The sequence below is a fragment of the Hylobates moloch genome, unplaced genomic scaffold, assembly GCF_009828535.3.
Source record: "Hylobates moloch isolate HMO894 unplaced genomic scaffold, HMol_V3 SCAFFOLD_4, whole genome shotgun sequence".
In the NCBI taxonomy this organism is placed as follows: Eukaryota; Metazoa; Chordata; class Mammalia; order Primates; family Hylobatidae; genus Hylobates; species Hylobates moloch.
Genome location: NW_026652279.1, coordinates 158,219,070 through 158,227,493, shown reverse-complemented (window position 1 = coordinate 158,227,493; position 8,424 = coordinate 158,219,070). Strand labels below are relative to the sequence as shown.

Below are 8,424 nucleotides of genomic sequence, written 5' to 3'. Positions count from 1 at the left end.
AAAAGTCAGGAAACAACAGGTGCTGGAGAGGATGTGGAGAAATAGGAACACTTTTACACTGTTGGTGTGACTGTAAACTAGTTCAACCATTGTGGAAGTCAGTGTGGCGATTCCTCAGGGATCTAGAACTAGAAATACCATTTGACCCAGCCATCCCATTACTGGGTATATCCCCAAAGGATTATAAATCATGCTGCTATAAAGACACATGCACACATATGTTTATTGTGGCACTATTCACAATAGCAAAGAGTTGGAACCAACCCAAATGTCCAACAACGATAGACTGGATTAAGAAAATGTGGCACATATACACCATGGAATACTATGCAGCCATAAAAAATGATGAGTTCATGTCCTTTGTAGGGACATGGATGAAACTGGAAACCATCATTCTCAGTAAACTATCACAAGGACAAAAAACCAAATACCGCATGTTCTCACTCATAGGTGGGAATTGAACAATGAGAACTCATGGACACAGGAAGGGGAACATCACACTCCGGGGACTGTTGTGGGGTGGAGGAGGGGGGAGGGACAGCATTAGGAGATATACCTAATGCTAAATGACGAGTTAATGGGTGCAGCAAACCAACATGGCACATGGATACATATGTAACAAACCTGCACATTGTGCACATGTACCCTAAATCCTAAAGTATAACAATAAAAATAAAAAAAAGAGTTTTCGTCATACACAAATCTATGCACCCCTTGCCGCCTGGCTGTCCGTTGGCCACTCCCACTGTGGTTCATTCTAGAAGCACTTATAGAACACCTACTTAATACCCAATGGGGGGCAAGATGTGGAAAGCATGTTGGCAGGGGTAAAAAGTAAAGTACAGGTGACCAAAGAGTAGCAGAAATATGACAAGGAATAACACAGTGACTCTGCCCATGAGGAATGTATAGTCTAATGCATGAACTAGCTAGTCAAGTAATTATGACACATTATGATAAGTACTATAGTAATGGTTTGACCAAAGTACTATTGAATATAGAGGAGGGTACGGTTGCTTGAGGCTTCTCTGAGGATATAACATATAAGCTGGATCTTTAAATATGAACAGAATTCTGTGTGTAGATGACAGAAGGAAGGATGGGAGTGTTTTGGGCCAGAAAAGATTATTCATAGTGGTAATAATGTTAAGAAAGTTATTGGTGAAGCATCTGTGAGAATGTAGTTCAGGAGGTCTAGGGTAGAGATGTGCATGGTGGGAAATTAAGCTCAAAAATCTAGATGATAAAAGACCGATGGAACAATTCAATGAATGTTCACTTACTCTGTTCACAGCATGATTTATAGTTAAAGGCTTCTTTCTTCCTCTCCAGGCATATTGGTCAACTCTGCTTGTTGATCAGTTATTTGTTGGTCTGTTCATGGTAATCTGCTATGGCCAGGCCATCCTGCATGTGCATGCAAATCAGTGGAACAGGTTAGCTTTTCATCATATAGAAAGGATAAAAGGCTACATTTCACGGCTAGGTAACTTCAAACTGAGCCCTATTTAAGATTGCATCTATGTCAGTATAAATAAGGTCAATGATAAACAATATCAGCAAGCAAACAGCAATAAAATAAGGTGAAATGGACTCTATTATTGAGCAATAAATGCTTGTTTATCTGTGTCAGGTTCCTCTTTATTAATAAGTTAACAGCATAAAGACTTTTCCTTATCATGCATATGTTTCTCTATATAACAAATTAGTCTCCAAGATTCTTTTGCTATCCTTGCCAAAGCTAGTCTTGCAGTAATTGTTGCTTGAGAAGAGAAGATTACCCATGAGTCTAGGTCTTAGTCATGTTAATTGTAGATAAGGAGCTATCATTTTTCCTTGACATTAGAATGGCTTAGGGATAGTTGACTCAGTTTCCTTTACAAATTAAACCTAGTGTTTAGGAAAAAGAGTCAAAGATAGTTTATATATTTATGCCTATCTCATAACAAGAAGGATTCACATGTACTGATCCATGAAATGCTGAAAACAACACACTGAAGGGCAATCCCAAGTTCCTGAAATCCAGCAAGTTTAAGTCCCCATTGCACATATGTGTACCATGCACCGTGTGCTTTAAGGTGAGAGTACACGTGAAGTCGTAGAAATAGAGACCTTGGCAATGCAAAATGACATTAGAGCTCATCTAGCCTAAGCCAGAAGACTGTGCTCCATCCTAGAAAGCCTTGTAGAGGAGTGGAAGGGTACACAGCAGAGAATCAGAAGACCTGGGTTCTAGGCTCAAGAATTTAATTTCTGCTATTAATAGATCTTGGGCATGTCCCTTAACCTCTATTTGTCCTCACTGCACAGAGATATGTTGGGACACAAGCTAGAAAATATTTATGGACTCTCTGTGAGTAGTGAAAGTGAATTATTATTATTATCATTATCACTGCTTATAGTAGGAAGAGCATTATTGCTATGAGACTTTCTGATCATTTAAGTAGAACTAGACTATATTTTACCTCTCTACTCTCTGGAGAGAAAAGTTTGGCATGCCAAGTTTGAAATAAATGAGATTCAATAGCACGTTTTTAATTTGCTAAAATATTTTCAAATGCTTTCCAATGCCATTTGCATATAAACAATTTGCTAATTACAGATAAATTATTCAGTTGTTAAAATAGGCCCTACAGTATATAGATCTGGCAGTATTTTAGTGGTTGCTTTTTCTTATATTACTTCAAAATAATTGATTTGTATTCCTTCAAATGTATTTTATTGTAGACTTTTTTTTTTTTGCCAGTTCACTTGTCCTCACTTCATACTCCATTCCTCCCAAATATTCTGAATCAATAAATCTTTAATGAACTAGTTCATCTAATGCTTCAAACAACTTTTAACTCTAAAGCCTAAACTGTTGGTGCTCCCTGGGTCTCTGCCTGCAATGTGCTATTGCATTCAAGACACAAGGGCAATATTCTAACACAGTGACTGTTCATCTTCCAAGAGGCATATTGGAAAAGTGTCCCAGTGAACTATACCTTATCCATTCTAATTGCAAGAAGCAATGATAGGCACATTGTATAACACTGAATAATCCCCAAATCATTCATGTACATCAGACTTCAGAGTATGGTGTTTGCATTTATATTTCATATGATAGTTATCCTATTCAATGAACAATTCATTTTCAATGTTATAATGAATCCTCATCCTAACTCAAGGACATGGTGCAGAGAAAAGAACTTAGACTAAGTGGATTCTAATCCCATTTCTACTAACGACTAGATGTGTAACATTGAGCAAGCTGCCTCACCTCTCTGGACCTACTTTGCTGGTAGACATTAAGTTCAGGTTAAAAATGAGAATGTCTTAGAGTTCTTTTCTTATTTCTCTTTCCTGTGCGATATCTCGCTGCCTACTCTTAATGAAAATCGTGTTTTATATTCCTGACTAAAGTACCTTTTATTTTTTTCTTTTAACTTTAATTTTAGGTTAAGAGGTACATATGCCTTTTTATGTTCTCTCGAAACTTTTGGGCCTGTGGGCCTACTTTTCTCAGGAGCCCACAGCCAGATGCATGGCTCCATGAAGCAGAAAGTGGAAGCAGAGCATGAGAGGTCCTGTCCCTGCAAGAGCATCTGGGCCAAGAGAAAAGATACAGGAAGAAGGAATGGAATTGGAAGGAAGAAGTCTCATTTCAGAAACAAAATAGCTCCCCTCCTCTGTTGTAGCTGTTCCTCTGGCAATACAAACTTTCTGATTTCAGGGTCTGCAGCATTCTAGAACTCGAGCACCCAATCAGGATAGGAAAAATACATCCTCCACTGGAGCCCAAGTTGGCAGCAGGCTGTTGGGGGAGCAAGAAGCCCAAATTATCTGGAAGTGAAACACACAGTCACGAGAACGAGTCCACAGCCGTCCCTGGCCCTAGGTCAGGACCTCTTCAAAATTGCCAGCATGTCGACAGCAGCAGCAGATAGGAGAGTGTGTTGGACTTAACTCTGGGACCTGGAAGCTCTCGCATCACATGAATGAATCCAGCATCAGGAGCACTGAGCCCTCTCCCCAAGTCTAATGGAATGGCAGCTCCACAAAGAATTTGGAGGTGACTGCACAGATGTGCTGCTACTGCTTTACTGAACTCTACTGTCAGCTCTATGGCTTTCCACAGCCACAACTTCCTAGATTCACCAATGACCCCTGTCCGCTCTTTGTGACATGGAAGACAGGGAGGGACAAGTGGCTTCATGGCTGCATTGGGACCCTCTCAGCCATGAATCTTTATTCAGGACTCATGGAATGCATGTTAGCCATTGCATTTAAGGACAGCTGATTTCCCCTCCATTCTGAGAGGAGCTGCCTAAGCTTTTCTGCTCTGTCTCCCTCCATACTAACTTTGAGGATGCTAGTGATTACCTGGACTGGGAGATAGGGGTCCATGGGATTTAAGTTGAATTCATTAATGAAAAAGGCATCACACGTACAGCCTCATTTTCACCTGAGGTTGCTAAGGAACAAAACTGGAGTCGGATCCAAACAATAGAGTCCTTGCTCAGGAAAGGTAGCTTTAAGGATCAATCCAGCGAATTTGGAAAAATGGTCAAACTCACCAGGTACTAAAGTGAGAAGGTGAAAATCAGTTTTGCAGAGTATATTGCTTCTTGACAGCACTGTTTCCAGAACCATACTCTTCATGCCCCACCCCCCTACAATCATTACTCCTGACACATGGCAGCATGACCAGTCCCACATCCCTGTGGGCACCAATGGCTGTGACATCACTGGAACAGGTGCCTCCTCTTCCTGGTCCAGTTACTTCTATTACGGCACCATTTTCAGGTTCTATTGCCAAGTCTGCCTCCCCTTAACTGAGGGGTGGTAGGTTACACTGAATGAAACAGAACTTGAGGGGCCCAAGCCTTATCTCAGCCTTCCCTCCGTATGAGGTTCTGGTGGACTGGGGCTCCTCCCTGACTAGTGGGAATTACTGTGTGGGTTCAGAAGAGCCTTGTCTGGTATTTGCCACCTGGGTTTGACCACTCTCTGAAGCTGGAATTGATGATCGACAAAGGTTGAACACACACACCCCTGCGGCTGCCCCAGATCAAGTAGGTGTATTCCCCTGGTAGTCTGGGCAATGGAGACCAACAAGAAACAGTTTTAGGTTGTTTCAAATTCCTGTTTTTAGACTTCCAGTTTATTGCATACCAGGAGTTGAATACAACCCTGATGATACATAAGTGGATGCCACATCAGGGTTGGATGTGGGGATTACAAGTTATTCAAGGCTTCTGGACAGAGACCCCCATCAAGGTCAGAAGCCTTTTGGATGGCGTTGCAGATCTCATTGCTTGGCAAGCCATAGGTATTTTCATTTTCATCCCACTCTCAGTTGGGTTTTTTGGCACTTTTCCTGCACTGAGCCTCCTGATTACTGAACAGACCTCTGTGGTGTAGCCTGCTGAAGAATGGAATGAAGACACCCATGGGAAGATGTGATGTCACCACTGCACACAGGTGTGAAAGGAGAGGCCTCCTCCCTACCACTCGTCTACCTCGCTCCCCTACTGGTAACAGTGACTATAGTTGGACCTATGTTCTCAGAAACACAGATGAGCAAACAAGCAGTTGAGTTAGGCTTTAGGAGGACACATCATAGGAGAGAATGCAGGGTCTCTGAGCTGGTTTTCTTTTCAGGCAGACATCCTGAGGGACCAGGAAGCAGGGGAGTCCTTTTTTCTAGTTTGCCTGTAGAAGTAGGAAGACTGTTGATGTTCCAGTCCTTTCAGGACTTTACAACATAGCTGTGTAATTTCACAAGGCAGATCTTTAGCTTGCCTAACAGGTTTGGAATCTTCACCCCACCAGGGCAAATTTCCAAATAGCTTGTTTTAATCTAGGCCATTCCAACTTTCATGTGACGTATTTCCCCTTTTTATTGTTGCTGATTTCCATATTTCTGTCAGCAAGTTTTCTTCTCCCCTTGCTTGGTCTTCATTTGTTTGGTGACAAAGTTTGTAGAACTAGGGAACTTGGAAGATGCTTTGAAAACATTGTCACAAAGGCGCTGCTAAATGATGCACAGAAGAAGTGGCCAGTGGGAAGAAGGGATCCCAAGGACCTGACACTGGTTTTCAACGACATCTCAAAAAACTCATCAAGTGGATTGGTTGCCACGCCAGTGAACACAATGTTTTGATTTAATTATTTTTAAAAGTTGATGTGGTGATGGGGTGGCTTCCTGAAATGGGCAGATATTCAAGTCAGAAGAGCTTTTGCATTTTCTCCTGCCAGGAATGGGGGAGAGGGAGCGGGGGCACATATGAGAAAGAACACGTGTAGTGTTCTAGGCATCGCTGTCAAGTTTCTGGAAAGGAATGGGCGAGGGTGTGTTGATTTGCTTGGCACTGTCCCGTGCTGCTCAAGAGGACCTGGGATGTGCAAGAGAAATGTGGTGACAGGGTGCCCAGGCCACAGCCCCCTCACTGCTGTACTGGCTTCCCGCAGCCTGCCACGTTTCCCTTGACAATGTAAATGAAGATGGAAGGATTGTTTTTATGACTTCCTGCTGCTGAGAATAAATGTCTTGTTAAAAACAGATGGGGCAACAGTTATTCTTAGGTGTCATGGACTGATGTCAGGGTGATCAGCTCTGGACTAAGCCACCCACCTCCAATTTGAAGAATTATATAGGGCTGCACTCATTACTGTGCAAGTGTTCTAGATCAAAAGTTGTGTTTAATTTCAAAGAATAAAGAAAGCAAAAAAATAGTGCTAAACTTTCACCCTTGAGCATGCACACTTAGTGATATTGGCCACGCAAGAATTTACAGTGCCATGCTCCTTAAGCTGATTTTTTTCTTGTAGAATTGTTGGGCCAGGTGCAGTGGCTCATGCCTGTAATCCCAGCACTTTGGGAGGCCAAGGCAGGCAGATCACCTGAGGTCAGGAGTTGGAGACCAGCCTGGCCAACATTGTGACACTCCCATCTCTACTAAAAATATAAAAAATTAGCCAGGCGTGGTGACATGCACCTGTAATCCCAGCTACTCAGGAGCCTGAGGCAGGAGAATCGCTTGAACCCAGGAGGCAAAGGTTGCAGTGAGCTGAGATCGTGCCACTGCACTCCAGTCTGGGCAACAGAGTGAGACTCCGTCTCAAAAAAAAAATATGTTGCTGTATTTGCTCCATTTATCTTCCCCAATGTATAGATATTTTTCTTTTATTTGTTTTCTTATTATAGTTGAAGTTCTGGGATACATGTGCAGAACATGCAGGTTTGTTACATAGGTATACACATGCCGTGGTGGTTTGCTGCACCCATCAACCCGTCACCTACATTAGGTATTTCTCCTAATGCTATCTTTCCCCTAGCCCCCCCCACCCCTGAGAGGCCCCGGTGTGTGATGTTCTCCTCCCTGTGTCCATGTGTTCCCATTATTCAACTCCCCCTTATGAGTGAGAACATACAGTGTTTGGTTTTCTGTTCCTGTGTTAGATTGCTGAGAATGATGGCTTGCAGCTTCATCCATGTCCCTGCAAAGGACATGAACTCATCCTTTTTATGGCTGCAGAGTATTCCATGGTGTATATGTGCCACATTTTCTTTATCCAGTCTGTCCTTGATGGGGATTTGGGTTGGTTCCAAGTCTTTGCTATTGTGAATAGTGCCGCTATAAACGTACGTGTGCATGTGTCTTTACAGTCGAATGATTTATAATCCTTTGGATATATATACCCAGTAATGGGATTGCTGGGTCAAATGCTATTTCTGGTTCTAGATCCTTGAGGAATCACCTATCCATCTGACAAAGGAACTTAAACAAATTTACATGAAAAAAAAAAACCTCCATCAAAACGTGGGCAAGGGATATGAACAGACACTTCTCAAAAGAAGACATTTATGCGGCCAACAAACATGAAAAAAAGCTCATTGTCACTGGTCATTAGAGAAATGCAAATCAAAACCACAGTGAGATGCCATTTCATGCCAGTTAGAATGGCGATCATTAAAAAGTCGTGAAATAACAGATGCTGGAGAGGATTTGGAGAAATAAGAACGCTTTTACACTGTTGGTGGGAGAGTAAATTAGTTCAACCTTTGTGGAAGACTGTATAGATCTCTTTTATTTCATTTTATTAACTATGGAGTAGGATATCTAACATTTAAGAAAACGAATAGAAAATTTAAAATGCCAAGTGGTGGTGAGAGAAATTCAGTGCCCAAGAATCGGGCTGGTTAAGTGCAGCACCACACCGAGGTGGACTCTGGTTTTTGGAGTGAAGAAGCCTTCCTCCCTGCACATTCCCTCATCCTCCCACACAAGTCCAGCAATTGAAATGCTTCATTTCCTCTTGCCTTGTCAAGAGGACTCAGGAGTAAACCAAGGAAAACTATTTGGCTCCGTGAGGAATGAGCACTATCAGTATCCATCCTGAACGGGGCCTAGTCAGGAAGCAGTCTGGAAGTGTATGGTC

At 42.3% G+C, this 8,424-nt stretch overlaps 1 pseudogene; it reads left to right on the top strand.

Annotated features, from left to right (window-relative positions):
• Nucleotides 1–3,245: 3,245 nt before the first annotated feature.
• On the top strand, nt 3,246–4,671 carry LOC116466479 (AMMECR1-like protein; annotated as a pseudogene).
• Nucleotides 4,672–8,424: the final 3,753 nt, after the last annotated feature.